General features: G+C 41.8%; 1 pseudogene; it reads right to left on the bottom strand.

Annotated features, from left to right (window-relative positions):
• LOC109685397 (leukocyte immunoglobulin-like receptor subfamily A member 6) overlaps positions 1–14,659 on the bottom strand; it is a 57,081-nt pseudogene that overhangs the window by 17,009 nt on the left and 25,413 nt on the right.

Raw genomic sequence — 14,659 nt, 5'->3', positions numbered from 1 at the left:
TCCCCTCTTCACATGTCACCCAGACAGAACAGAAACATGAGTTTGGGGTTCATGGTGTCTGCTCCTACTGACCAAGAATTCACAGATTGATAAGGCTAAGGTGTCCAATAGTACAGACAGAGAGATAAGGAAAGTGTGACAGGACAGATAGTGCCTGTCACATGGTTGTGACATCAGCATCCCCACAGGAAATGGAAATACACTGTATATGAACCTGTTTCTCATTTGTGGGATGCTGGAGTGTGATGAACACCAGGCTCTTGGCAGATAAATGAGACAATAATGGTGATGTCCGTGACCTCTGGCTACTTCCACCTGGCTTTATCTTCTCTTTTGCCCCCAAATAGTCATTGTACATCACTAAATGACATGTATGAAAATCACTAACTTTCAGAACTTATTTTTTATGTAGCATTTTCTCTCTAAAGTCCAGAAACCAGTAAAGACAGTTACCTGCAATATGTGGGTGTGTAGGGTGATACATATGGTCTCTGATGAGCCACTGTGTATAGCCATAACTTGGAAACACAGTCTATGTATTCCAAAGTACTTAGTAAAATGGTTAAATTTGAAAAATATGCACCCCAAGACAAATATAAACAAATAAAAAATAAACAAGAGCTTATATCCAGTTGACACCACAAACACGGGTTGGAGCAAAAGTGAACACAGTAACTTATGAGGAACTGGGGTTTTAACCATAAGACATCATCAGACCATAAAAGGTGATAAAACTCTGTAATGTCACGTCAGGATTGGAAACATCTGGGTGAATTCACTCTTTGCATCACCCCTGAAAATTAAGGGGCCCATAAAGAACACAATCCCAGTGGCCATGAGTACAGAGACAGCACCTCCTTCTCTAGACTTTGTTCAAGGAAGCAAGGACTCTCATGAGGGACACAGGAGAAGCTGGGTTGCATTTTAACCTGGAAAACAAGACAGTACTCAAACAGGACTCCTGTGTCCTGAGAAGAGGGACAGGGACAAAAGGGAATCCACCTCCTTGCCCCTGCCTCAGACAGAACATGTGGGAAGTGGGGACACCATCCTCCATTCTCCACCAGGGTGTGCTGTACTCTGCACACTGCATGTGACCCAGCCATCCACAGGCTCAAGCCAGGTCCTAAAGCCAAATGATGATGAGTGACAGACAATGGGACCTCCGACTTGTCACTGCCTCATGTGTTCCAAAGATACAACTCAATCCTGGATCCAAGGAAGGGATTGGGACTTCAGAGGGGCAGGGGCTGTCTCTGCCCAGCACACATTACCCATTGTTTCCTGTTTCACTTTTGGGTACTCCCATCCCTTCTCTCATACCTTCAAATCTCAGCATCTGGGATCCTGGAAGGGGTCAGAGATGGATGAAGTTGGATGACTCCATGTTTCCATTTCTGACATAGGCAGGATGAATTCTGCTCTCCCTTCCCTCAGTGACCCTCCTCTATCCCAACATCTGTGGGTCTCTTTGGGCCATGTACTGATCATACATTGAGGAGGACCCTGTAGTTTATGGACTTGGTGGGTTCATGTGTTGCCCCATCCCCAGTGCTCCCCCTGGTGCCAACACCCCTTGGTGGTGTCTGTCATTGCTCCAGAATCTGCAGGTTTTTCCTGAGACCTTAGGACCTATGACCATGAGATGTTCCCTCCCACATTGGGTTGGAGTGTAAGCTTCACAGACACTGATGATGCCATGAGATTACCAGAGCATCCATGTGCATGGGGACAGGAAGAGGGAGGACAGGGAGGAACCACAGAAGAATCTCTGTGCACTCTTCAAAGTTCTGCACAAGTGCTGTTACATTGGCATTTTGAAGTGCCCCATAAAGGAAATGTAATCAACAAACACCACAAATCAGGATTTTGTCTTTTTTCCATAATGACTTTTTTCAGTCATAAAAAGAGTGCTTTACCAGACTGTTTCTTCAAACAAAAATGTATTGATTTGAAGTCATTATATTTCAGGAGACACCTCACAAAGGGCCTCTAATGAAAACTGAAGGGTTTGAGGTTCCAGAGAGAGTATTAGAACATCATTTTGGACTTATGATGAATTAGACTTTTCTTCATTTTTTCTGTCATATGACTTAGTTCCATGTTCTTGGTTGAAAAGATGGGGTCTCATTAGTGTATGAGGGGAAATGTGGTGATTAAATTTAAAGGAAATGTTAGATGGATGTGGAACAAGCATGAGGTTCACAAAGATGAGGACACAACACTAGCATGTGTAATTTGATCTCTTATCATGGAGGTGAGAGGGGAGGAAGGCCATTCAGCAAAGTCCCTGGCCAGGTGAAGGAATGCACATTTATCAGGGAAAGAGCTCCCCTCACCAACACCAGCCATTGCTGCATCCAAACCATGTGTACTACATGGACCTTCTCAGAACATACTTCCCAATTTTTACCCCAGACATTCTTCCAGTGCCTCCTGGGATTCTCAGAATTCTTTCCAAAGCTCCATCATCTGCATGGTGCACTGTTCTTTGTCTCCTTTTCTTTAGTTATATCTTGGGTCACTTCAAGGACCACCAGAACCAAGTCAGCTCCACCCATGTGGATGGATTCTTTTGGGGTTGTGAGGCTGGGAGTTGTGAACAAGGAGGACACAGATGCCAGGCAGAAACCACCTCAGAATCCTTGATGTCCTCACAATTTCCTGCCTCCCCTGAAGAAGACTGGCTCTCTGTGTTCAGCCTTATAAAAATTGACATAGTGTGTGATGGGTGGGTGGTCTCAGCTGCTCCTGAGAACCAAAGAAGAGAAGTAGGATGCCTGAAGACTGAATAGACTGAGCATTTCCTCTGGTCTCCACATCCCTATGTCTGATCCTCATGACATAACATCATGTAGATCCTGAATGAACACTTTCCTTGATGTAGCAGAGCTCCATCTGGGATCCTCATTGGATTTTTCAGCCTCATATGAATATAGCATAATGTACTGTATGGTAAGCTTTTGAATATTAGGAACATGGTAATGGAGAATAAGTAAGTAACAGGGAGGAGTTAAATTTGATTAAGGAATGATATATACAGCCTTGAAGTACCTACGTGTACCCCCCTTGGACTATCAATATACACTTAAAAGATGAAGGGCAGATAGGAAAAATAGGTCTTTTTGAGGGGTGGGCAAAGTGAGAACACAGGTGGGCATAAGGAAAGGGTGAATAAGGATGAATGTGGTGGGTATATTTTGTATCCATATATGAAAATAGAAGAATGAAAACTGTTGAAATTGTTCTAAGAAGGATGGAGGGGAGAAGAGGGATAATGTCAGAGGGGGTAAATCTAAGTAAGATATATTGTAAGCACATATGCAACTATCACAATGTATCACCCTGTACAACAATTTCATGCTAATAACATTTTTTTAAATTCATTTATTCACATGTGCATACATTGTTTGGACCATTTCTCCCCCTAACCCCCACCCCCGCCCTTTCTCCTCCACCCCCTCACTTCCAGGCAGAATCTGTTCTGCCCTTATCTCTAATTTTGTTGAAGAGAAATCATATGCGGTAATAAGAAAGGCAAAGCATTTTTGCTAGTTAAGGTAAGGACAGCTATACGAGAGATTCCTAGTATTGTTTCCACTTAGAAATGTGTTACATCCCAAGTTGCTTCATCTCTAACTCACCTTTTCACTAACTCCTGATCCCCTTCTCATATTGACCTCTGTCACTTTGAAGTTTCTGTATTAGTTCCTCTGCAGTGGGGACATCAAATACTTTCATGTTTTGGGTTTCTTAACTATCCCCATACCTCCCATGTGTGCTCTCCCCTTATCATGTTACTCAAGTCCAACCACATTGCTGTATTTGCCCTAGATGTAACTCTGCGTATGGGGAGAACATATGATATTTGGTCTTCTGAGCCTGGCTAACTTCTATCAGAATGATGTTCTTCAGTTCCATCCATTTACTTGTGAATGATAAGATTTCATTCTTCATGGCTGAGTAGAATTCCATCGTGTATAAATACCACATTTTCTTTTATTTTTTAATTTTTTTTCTTTTATTATTCATATGTGCATACAAGGCTTGGTTCATTTCTCCCCCCTGCCCCCACTCCCTCCCTTACCACCCACTCCTCCCCCTCCCTTCCCCCCCCAATACCCAGCAGAAACTATTTTGTCCTTATTTCTAATTTTGTTGTAGAGAGAGTATAAGCAATAATAGGAAGGAACAAGGGTTTTTGCTGGTTGAGATAAGGATAGCTATACAGGGAGTTGACTCACATTAATTTCCTGTTGGTGTGTGTTACCTTCTAGGTTAATTCTTTTTGATCTAACCTTTTCTCTAGTTCCTGGTCCCCTTTTACTATTGGCCTCAGTTGCTTTTAAGGTATCTGCTTTAGTTTCTCTGCGTTAAGGGCAACAAATGCTAGCTAGTTTTTTAGGTGTCTTACCTATCCTCACCCCTTCCTTGTGTGCTCTCGCTTTTATCATGTGCTCATAGTCCAATCCCCTTGTTGTGTTTACCCTTGATCTAATGTCCACATATGAGGGAGAACATATGATTTTTGGTCTTTTGGGCCAGCCTAACCTCACTCAGAATGATGTTCTCCAATTCCATCCATTTACCAGTGAATGATAACATTTCGTTCTTCTTCATGGCTGCATAAAATTCCATTGTGTATAGATACCACATTTTCTTAATCCATTCGTCAGTGCTGGGGCATCTTGGCTGTTTCCATAACTTGGCTATTGTGAATAGTGCCGCAATAAACATGGATGTGCAGGTGCCTCTGGAGTAACAGTCTTTTGGGTATATCCCCAAGAGTGGTATTGCTGGATCAAATGGTAGATCAATGTCCAGCTTTTTAAGTATCCTCCAAATTTTTTTCCAGAGTGGTTGTACTAGTCTGCATTCCCACCAACAGTGTAAGAGGGTTCCTTTTTCCCCGCATCCTCGCCAACACCTGTTGTTGGTGGTGTTGCTGATGATGGCTATTCTAACAGGGGTGAGGTGGAATCTTAGCGTGATTTTAATTTGCATTTCCTTTATTGCTAGAGATGAATACCACATTTTCTTAATCAATTTGTCAGTAGTGGGGCGTCTTGGCTGTTTCCGTAACTTAGCTATTGTGAATAGTGCTGCAAAAAACATGGGTGTGAAGTGCCTCTGTAGTAACCTGTGTCACATTCCTTTGGGTATATCCCCAGGAGTGGGATTGCTAGATCACATGGCAAATCTATGTTTAGATTTTTAAGAAGCCTACAAATTTTTTTTCCAGAGTGGTTGCACTGGCTTGCATTCTCAACAGCATTGTATGAGGGTTCCTTTTTCCCCACATCCCCGCCATCACCTGTTGTTAGTGGTGTTTTTGATGATGGCTATTCTAATGGGGTGAGGTGGAATCTTAGTGTGGTTTTGATTTCCATTTCCTTTATGGCTAGAGATGGTAAGCATTTTATCATGGTTTACTTGCCATTTGAATTTCTTCTTTTGAGAAAGTTCTGTTTATTTCAGTTGCCTATTTATTTATTGGTTCATTGATTTTTGGAGAGTTTAGTTTTTTGAGTTCTCTGTATATTCTGGTTATCAGTCCTTTGTCTGATATATAGCTGGCAAATATTTTCTCCTTTGCTGTGGGTGGTATCTTCAGATTAGAGACCATTGCTTTTTTTGTACAGAAGATTTAGTATCATGAAGTCGCATTTGTCCACACTTTCTCTTAGTTGCTGAGTTGTGGGAGTTCTATTGAGGAAGTCCTTTCTTATACCTACTTCTTCCAGAGTGTTTCCTGCTCTTTCCTGTACCAACTTCAGAGTTGTGGTTCTTATATTAAAATCCTTGATCCCTTTTGTGTTGATAGTGGCACAGGGCGATAAACATGGATGTAGTTTCAGTTTTTTGCAGTTGGATAACCACTTTTCTCAACAAGATTTGTTGAAGAGGCTGTCTTTTCTCCATCGTATATTTTTAGCACCTTTGTCAAAAATAAGGTGGGCATAGCTGTGTGGATTCATGTCCATGTCCTCTATTCTGTTCCACTGGTCTTCATGTCTGTTTTTGTGCCAGTACCATGCTGTTTTTATTGCTATTGACTTGTAATATAGTTTGAAGTCAGGTATTGTGATACCTCCAGCATTGCTCTTTTTGCTGAGTATTGCCTTGGCTATTCACAGTCTCTTGTGTTTCCAAATGAATTTTAGGGTAGATTTTTCAATCTCTTTAATGAATGTCTTGGGATTTTGATGGGAGTTGCATTAAACCTGTAGATTGCTTTTGGTAGTATAGCCATCTTTCTATGCTGATTGTACCAATCCATGAACACGGGAGATCTCTCCACCTTCTGTAGCCTTCCTCGATCTCTTTCTCCAGGGGTTTGTAGTTCTCCTTATAGAGGTCATTCACATCATTTGTTAGGCTTACTCCTAGGTATTTGACTTTTTTTGAGGCTATTGTACATGGAATTATTTCCATATATTCTTTCTCAGTTTGGTCGTTATTGGTGTGTTGAAAAGCTAATGATTTTTGTAAGTTGATTTTGTATCCTGCCACCTTGATGTAGCTGTTTATGGTTTCTAGGAATTTTTGGGTAGAGTTTTTTGGGTCTTTAAGGTATAGGATCATATTGTCTTCAAATAGGGATATTTTGACAGTTTCTTTACCTAGTTGTATTCCTTTTATTTCTTCTTGCCTAATTGCTCTGGCTAGGAATTCCAGTACTATGTTGAATAGGTGTGGGGATAGTGGGCACCCTTGTCTTGTTTCTGATTTTAAGGGAAATGGTTTCATTTTCTCACCATTAAGTATGATGTTGGCTGTAGGTTTGTCATATATAGCTTTTATAATGTTGAGGTACTTTCCTTCTATTCCTAGTTTTCATAGAGCTTTTATCATGAAGTGGTGTTGGATCTTGTTGAAGACTTCTGCATCTATTGAGATGATCAAGTGGTTTTTGTATTTGCTTCTATTAATGTGCTGTATTATGTTTATAGATTTATGTATGTTGATCTACCCCTGAATCCCTGGGATGAAGCCAACTTGGTCATGGTGAATGATCTTTCTGATGTGTTGTTGGATTTGGTTGGCCATTATTTTATTAAGGATTTTTGCATCAATGTTCATTAAGGAAATTGCCCTATAGTTCTTTTTGGAGGTGTCTCTTTCTGGTTTTGGGATGAGTGTAATACTGGCTTCATAAAATGAGTTAGACTGGTTTCCTTCCCTTTCTCTTTCATGGAACAGTTTAAGGAGGGTTGGTATTAGTTCTTCTTTAAAGGTCTGATAGAATTCAGCAAAGAATCCTTCAGGTCCTGGACTTTTCTTTTTTGGGAGACTCTTTATTGTTGCTTCAATTTTATTTTGTGTTATAGATCTATTCAGGTGATTAATGTCCTGTTGGTTCAATTTTGGAGGGTCATAAGTATCTAGAAATCTGTCCATTTCTTCAAGATTTTCAAATTTATTAGAATATAGGTTCTCAAAGTAGTCTGATGATTTACTGGATTTCTGTTTGTTGTTATCTCCCCTTTTGCATTCCGATTTCACTAACGGGTTTTTTCTCTCCTCATTTTAGTCAGGTTTGCCAGGGGTCTGTCTATCTTATTTTTTTTCAAAAAGTCAACTTTTTGTTTCATTGAGTCTTTGTAATTTTTTTGTTTCTATTTCATGGATTTTTGCCCTTATTTTTATTATTTCTCTCCTTCTGCTTGTTTTGGGAGTTTTCAATATAGCATTAGGTCATTGATTTGAGACCTTTCTGACCTTTTAATATATGCACTCATGGCTATAAACTTTCCTCTTAGGACTGCTTTTTCCTATAGGTTCCAGTAGTTCATGTTTTCAATTTCATTAACTTTCAGGAACCTTTTAATTTCCTTTTTTTTTTTCACCAATGACCCATTGATCCATTCAGCTTCCAGCTTTTTGCAGGTTTTTATTGTTATGTTCTAGTTTTAATGCCTTGTGACCAGATAGAATGCATGGGATTATTTCTATTTTCCTATATTTGCTAAGGCCTGCTTTGTGACATAAGATATGATCAATTTTGGAGAAGGTTCCATGGGCTGCTGAAAAGAATGTATATTGTGCAGAAGTTGGATGAAATATTCTGTAGACAATTGCTAGGTCAATTTGATCTATTGTGTGATTTAGATCTAGGATTTTTTTATTGATTTTTTTGGATGACCTATCTATTGGTGATGGGGGGGTATTTAAGTCTTCCACTACCAATGTGTTGGTGTTTATATATGTTTTTAGGTCCTTCAGAGTATGTTTGATGAAATTGTCTGAATTGATGTTGGGTGCATATAGGTTGATAACTGTTATTTCCTTTTGGTGTATTTCCCCTTTTATTAGTATGGAGTGTCCTTCTTTATCTTATCTCATTTGATCAATGTAGGTTTGAAGTCTACTTTGTCCAAGATAAGTATTGATACTCCTTCCTGTTTTCGGGGGCCGTTGGCTTGGTAGATCTTCTTCCAGCCTTTCACCCTCAGCCAGTGCTTGTTTCTATTGATGAGATGGGTCTCATGTAAACAACAGATTGTTGGATATTCCTTTTTAATCCAGTTTCCAAACTGGACTTTTGATGGGGGAATTAAGTCTGTTAACATTCAGTGTTAGTATTGATAGATATGTGGTGATCCCTGTCAAGTAGTTGTCTTTGTTGATTAAGGGTTTGATTGTGTGTAGCTGAATCAATGTTGCTCTCTACTTTCTTGCCTTTTCTTCTCCTGTGGTTTGGTACTGCCTGCCCTTTCATTGTTTTGTTTCCTTTCACTTTCTGTGTGCAGAATTCTTTGGAGAATATTTTGTGTTGGTGGTTTGGAGGTCATATATTGTTTTAGTTTCTGCTTATGGTGGAAGACTTTTATTGCTCCATATATTTTGAATGATAGTTTTGCTGGGTAGAGTATCCTATGGTTAAAGTTATTTTCATTCAGTGTCCAGAAGACCTCACTCCATGCTCTTTTTGCTTTTAAGGTTTCCATTGACAAATCTGCTGGGATTTTGATGGGTTTACCTTTGTATGTTATCTGTTTTTTCTCTTTTACAACCTTCAATATTCTTTCTCTATTTTCTGTGCTTGTTGATTTAATGATAATATGTCGTGGGGTAGTTCTATTTTGGTCAAGTCTGTTTGGTGTCCTGGAGGCTTCCAGTACCTGAATGGGCATAGTTTTCTCTAGATTTGGGAAATTTTCTGTTATTATTTTGTTAAACATATTATGAATTCCATTTTCTTGCACCTCTTCTCCTTCTTCAATGCCCATGATTCTCAGGTTTGGTCTTTTGATAGAGTCAGTGCATTTTTGCATATTCCATTCACAGGTTTTGTGTTGTTTGACTAATAGTTCTTCAATTTTTCCTTTAATTTCCATTTCATCTTCAAGTTCTGTGATTCTGTCTTCTGCTTGTTCTAGTCTGCTGGAGTGGCCATCGATTGTGTTTTGTATTTCTGTTTTATTTTTTTTCTGAGGCTTTCCATATCGTGGGTCCCTTCCTCTTTAATATTGTCAATTTTCATCCTTAAATCATTTATCTCTGTATTTATGGTGTTCTCTGTTTAACTTTGGTATTTATTTAGGGCTCCTATGAGTTCACTTATTTTTTTTGTGTCTTCTCATATTCTTTATTTTTATATTCTTGGAATTTCTTGAGTGCCTCCTGTACATTTTATTGACCTTGTTTAGTAACATCTCCATGAAATTCTCAGGGATTTCTTCTTTCAGGGTGTTCTTCTGGGGTTTGTTGGGTTCCTTGGGATAGTCTATCTTTGTTTTGTTGTGGTCTGGAATTGGATATCTTTTTTCTTCATTTCCCTCTGAATCCTGTACTAATTTATTTTGGGGGGGGAAGAATGGTTTCCATCCCTTTTTCATCTTCCCATCATCCATTTGGTGCTGTTTCTGTCCCTGTTTTGTTGGTCTGCATCTCCCAAGCAGGTTTGGAGCCAGCATCTGGCAGCACGGGAACCCTCCTGTTTTCTCAGTGCAACGTGGCATGGAGAAGTTTTGTATGGGCTGGGAGTTCATGTTGTTGGAGTTTTGTTTATTCTTGATGGGTTTTTTGGCCAAGTGTGGCTCCAACATCTCAGCAAGATTTCTGATTTACTGAACTCACAGTGTCTGCTTCCTCCCTCTAGTCGCCAACTTGGACCCTCTCCTGATAAAAATTTTAAAAAAGAAAAGAAAATTGGTCTCTCAGTTCAGAAGTCATAAAGCCCTTGTATGCTCTCTGTTCAGTTTGAGACATGGACACTAAATCCCCTGGAGATGAGGTAACACTGCATCACCAGGATCCAGAGGTGAGGGGTTGGTCTTCAGGGATTCTGAAAGACAAGAGAACAAAGTTAAGTTCTGGTGTTGTCTCCCCTGCATCCCAATCCTTTTCTCTGCAACTCTCAGTAACTAGGTATCACATAGTTAGAAACACCTGTGATACGACAAACATAGACACAGATACCCGCACACTAATGGATGCTTACTCTAAAGGGTGTTAATGACAGTGGTTCATAAAAAAATGTGTAAATCTACATGGATGACCCATAATAATCATTTAACTCTATATCACTCTAGCAATGTTAAATTGGATGAATATCTGTTAATATAAATATATGTTAATATAGACATATTCAATGTCTGTAATTATAGATATGCATAGGTATATATGTATGAAAAGTTATAGACTGTCTGTAGTAATGAAGCCTTGTCAAGAGCAGAAGTTGAAGTTGGACTGGGCACTTGATTTTTCACACCCACTGCTGGCTTCAGGATGCACTGTCCTCTGTCTTCTGCCACACAGGTGGATTAGAGTCTCAGATCTTCACAATCCTTAAATAGCTTCCCTCTTTGAACATTTTTGAGAAAATGGTAGTACAAATGAGATTGGAGAGAGAGAAAGAGAGAGAGAGAGAGAGAGAGAGAGAGAGAGAGAGAGAGAGAGAGAGAGAGTGAGAGAGATGTGCTTTTGATCAGTGAGATAATTTCAGATAGCATGTGGACAACCAGATCTCTATTTAAGGTACCAAGTTCATATAATCAGTGCAGCTCTGACCCACAAGTCCTCTAGGATCTCAAAAATGGGAGACAACAAAGACCAAGCTGCATTAGCACAAGGTTTTCCTTGAAAGATTTGTTTTTTTAACCACAGAAACCATCTTGAGGCACCTGAGGGAAAAACTGGCAGAAATAAAGAGGATGACAGGAACTTGACGTTGAAGCCACAGCAGTGTTCTGTGTATTGCTTCTCAACTCTACACAAGTGACAATACACTGGAATATTTGAGACTGACCATGGAGGAATGGACACAGTAATCAGAAAATGCCACTAATTGGGATATTTTTAAGTGACATTTTTCATAGTGACGTCATTGGTGTTCTAACAGACTCTTCTTTCCAGCAGTAGTGTGTTGACTCCAAGTCACAAGTTCAGGAGAAACATCATAAGGGGTAACCGATGAAGGCTGAAAGATTGGAGATTCAGACTATGTTGGGCATTGAATATTTTTCATGCTGAAGTCTGATTTTTGCAACTTGATTCTGTCATTTGAGCCAAGGTTCACATCCTCAGCTGAAAAGATGAGAGAGGCATGGGGGATGTGATGATTTAAAATAAATGAAATGTTACATGAAGTGGGGCAAAGTAGGAGGTGCACAAAGATGAGAACCCAAATGTGTTTGTGGGGTTCACGTTTAGGTCATGGAGGTGAGAGGAGAGGACAGTCAGAAAAAATCCACAGCAAGGTGGAGCACATCTCCAGAATTCAGCAAGGAAATAACTCCATCTCAACACATAAATGTTTCCCTGCCCTGGACCACGTTTGCCCCTGGACATTCTCAGACCATAGTTTGCAAAATTAAGCACTGCATTTTCTTCCAGAGACTCTTGGGATGGTCAGATCCTATCCCAGTCTCCACTAAGCTGTGTGTGCATGGTTCTCTCTTGTTCACCTTTGGCTTCATCTTGGGTCCTTCTCCAGCTGTGCAGAGTCTCAAATAGCAGAATCCCAAGGACCATGAGGACCAGGACAGCCACACCCATGCAGATGAGATTCTCCACTGTGTAATTCTGAGGCTGTGATGCTGGGTATTGTTCCCCAAAAGGACATTGGGGTGAGGTCAAATGAAAATCACTCCCAGGTTCTTGCCTGTCCACCAAGGATACCTGTCTCTCCATGAGAGGACTTTACCCTCTATGTATAGCCCCTTAAATGAGGGTTCTCCTGACTCACATGTCTTTGAATCTGACTTGTTCTGTCCAACCTCAGATCCCTTGCTTGCCTGATCAATCTTCTGCCAGTTCTGAGAAGTCTCAGGGACCCTGAAGGTACGGCTGAGGGCCTGTGTCCTCAGGGTCTCTCAATAATGAGGAACAAGAACAGTGTCCTATCCAGCCACTCTTCCTCCTCCATCAGCCCAACAGCTCCCCTGTCTAAATTAGGCCTGGGAACTACATCCTGCTGATCTGGCACTTTCTCCCTCCTCTGCTCCTCACCTAGCACCTGGGACAGACTGGAGCCATCTGGTCATGCACAACAGTGTTGTACTGCATCTTAGAAAATATTAATGATTTAAGTGACCCAGGAAAGAGGGAGTAATTCTAAACGCATGTGGATTTATAAGTTTTTACTGTTTCCATATATTGTGCATCCTCTTACTAAGCTGATACCCCAGGACTGGTGGGTAAAATCTCATGTACCTGCCCTTATCCTCAGCTTCTTCATCCTCATGAATCACAGTTTATTGAGACAAGTAGGACAGAACAGAGGGCTGGAGACTGGAGCAGGTCTGGGATCCTCCCACTCCAGAGCCTCAGAAGTCAGAAATTAGGGGTCCTTGCAGATCAGGTCTAGATAGCTCCCCTCTCCAGATGCCCAGGGCAGGAGAGAGAGCACTCTCTCAGAAGGTCACCTCCCAAGGAGACTGAGCCAACATAAAGTCAGCCCCCTTCCCAGGGGTTCTTCCCATGCCTGGTTTCTGGAACTTGTGCCTGCCTTGTTTTCCCCTGGTCCTGGCTCCCTGTGGGTTAGTGGGGCTCCTGGAATCCTGCTCAGGGAGAGGACAGGGTAGGGGACCTGTGCTAGTCAGCTTTCTCTTACTGTGACAAGTACCTGAGGTAAATCAAATTAAAGGAGGAAAGGTTATTTGGTGTATGAATCCACACCTGCAGGCCATGACTGATGTGCCCAGTAGACTTACGGCCTATAGTCAGGCAGTATATCAGAGTAGATCACGTGGCATAGGACAGGTGTCACTTCATGGCAGCCAGGAAGCAGGAGAAGAAAGAGGAAGGGGCTGGGGTCCCCATATACCCTTTGTGAGCAAGCACCCAAGCCAGGCTTTGAAATGGGAACACCCCTGAGGTCAGACACCCTTCTTGAGGGCAGAAACTGGGACTGGGACACCTGAGTGTCCTGTCACTGAGCTCCAGGAATTCACTGCTTTCTGACCAACCAGCAGGGCTGTAAAATTTACAGTGATATGGTCCTGCATGATGGTCTGTCATGGAGGAGACAGAGAACTTGGCCTTGATCCTTGGCTTCTCTCTTGTGTATGTCTTTCAATTTCCTCTGCTTACCTTTTTATAAAGGGTACAATGTGGGAGGTGTGAGTCCATTTACCACACTGCCTCCTTCTCTCCTAGGAGTCTAGAGCAAACCCAACCTCTCATCCCTGCCCAGCCTGGTGACCTCAGGAGTGAATGTGACCCTCCAGTGTGGCTCATGACCGGGGATAGAGAACTTGGCCTTGACCCTTGGCTTCTTTCTCTCTTGTGTATGTCTTCCAATTTCCTCTGCTTGCCTTTTTATAAAGATGGTACTTCTTGGCTTCCAGGGTCCCCTGATGCCAGATGGTCACAGGCTTTCCAAAAGTGATCAAAGAGCCTGGTTTAGCACAGAGGATGGGTTTAGGGATGGTCCCTGCAATAAATTCAGGGTTTGGGTCCCAGTACATCATTTGCTTCCTACTCTCTCAGCCCCAGTACCTTCCGAACATCCCCTCCCTCAAAGCCAGCCCACACTTGCTGTTATCCATCCCATTGCTCAGGACTTTCTCCTTGTCTCCAAGGAGGTGTCAGCACCTGGAACAGCTGGGGACACACTTTACTGCCTGTGCATAGGTCTTCATTGCAGAGTCAGCCCTGGAAGAGAGTTGCCTGTGAGAGGTTTGCTCCTGAAGCCTGAACAGGTCCTCTCCTCCCAGATACTGCTAAGGCCTGGGGTCTCTAGATTTTTAAGGGCTTGGCAGTGGGGTGAGGTGTTTCCCAAAGTAGGGTACCCTCTCCCTTTTGTCACATCTCACCCAGGCAGAGAAGAGTGATGAGTGTGGAAGCCATTCCATGTCCTCTCCCTCAATCAAGCTATGCAGTTGAATGAAAACAGCATATGCAACAGGGCGGACAGACACACAGAGTGTGGACACTAGGGCAGATCCTCCCCATCAAGCAGCTGGCACTTAACTCACCACTCAGAGGGGAACTGCCTTTTTAAGGAGCCTGGCTCTCATTTCCCCAGAACTGGGCTGGAGCTTCCTTCATACACCTCAGCTATGAATTTCAACCTGGGTGAGTTGATCTGTTTACAGCAAGGGTGTGAATGGCACCTTGGGGAGCCTTTTCTTATTGTTCACAGCTAATGTGAAGAGTGGGGATGAGTGAGGGCTGATGGAGCAGTAGGGGATTCTGAAGAGGAAGAAAT

The sequence above is a fragment of the Castor canadensis genome, chromosome 16 (genome assembly GCF_047511655.1).
Source record: "Castor canadensis chromosome 16, mCasCan1.hap1v2, whole genome shotgun sequence".
Classification (NCBI taxonomy): Eukaryota; Metazoa; Chordata; class Mammalia; order Rodentia; family Castoridae; genus Castor; species Castor canadensis.
This window is presented reverse-complemented; position numbering and strand designations above follow the sequence as displayed.